The sequence below is a fragment of the Lipotes vexillifer genome, unplaced genomic scaffold (genome assembly GCF_000442215.2).
Source record: "Lipotes vexillifer unplaced genomic scaffold, Lipotes_vexillifer_v1.1 scaffold587, whole genome shotgun sequence".
Lineage (NCBI taxonomy): Eukaryota > Metazoa > Chordata > Mammalia > Artiodactyla > Lipotidae > Lipotes > Lipotes vexillifer.
In genome coordinates this window covers 859,762-860,315 of record NW_006790779.1, presented here as the reverse complement: position 1 = coordinate 860,315, position 554 = coordinate 859,762, and the positions used below count along the sequence as shown (strand labels likewise).

Below are 554 nucleotides of genomic sequence, written 5' to 3'. Positions count from 1 at the left end.
CCTCCATCTTCACACGGACATCTTTTCTGTGTCTTTTCCTTCTCTGTCTCTTTTAAGGACACTGTCATTGAAAAAGGGCCCACCCGATGGGGTCAGGGAACACAATTCAACCCACTACAGCTGTCACTACTAGACTAAGCTCCTTGAGATCAGGATCTATGTCGTGTTCATATTTGTTTACGCCCAAGTGCCTAGTACAGTGCCTTAAACATAGAAAAGGCTCAGGAATTCCCTGGCGTTCCAGTGGTTAGGACTCGGCACTTTCACTGCTGGGACCCAGGTTCAATCCCTGGCTGGGGAACTAAGATCCCACAAGCCGCATGGTGCAGCAAACAAACAAACAAACAAACAAACATAGAAAGGGTTCTATATGCCTACTGAGTTAATACGTGGATGGACTGACGGTTGGTCAGATGATGGATATTGTCTAACCTGTTGGATGGACACCTGATGCAGTCAGAATTGGGAAGTGTGCATTAGGGATTCACATCCCCCATAGAAACTTCATAATTGCTCCAGGTAGGACTTTAAAATACAGTGCACAGAACTCAATG

The 554-nt window shown here is 45.8% G+C and overlaps 1 non-coding gene across 1 annotated transcript; it reads left to right on the top strand.

Moving 5' to 3' along the window:
• Positions 1–229: 229 nt before the first annotated feature.
• Positions 230–301, top strand: TRNAE-UUC (transfer RNA glutamic acid (anticodon UUC)). The gene has a single exon. It is a non-coding gene; the product is annotated as a tRNA-Glu (tRNA).
• Positions 302–554: the final 253 nt, after the last annotated feature.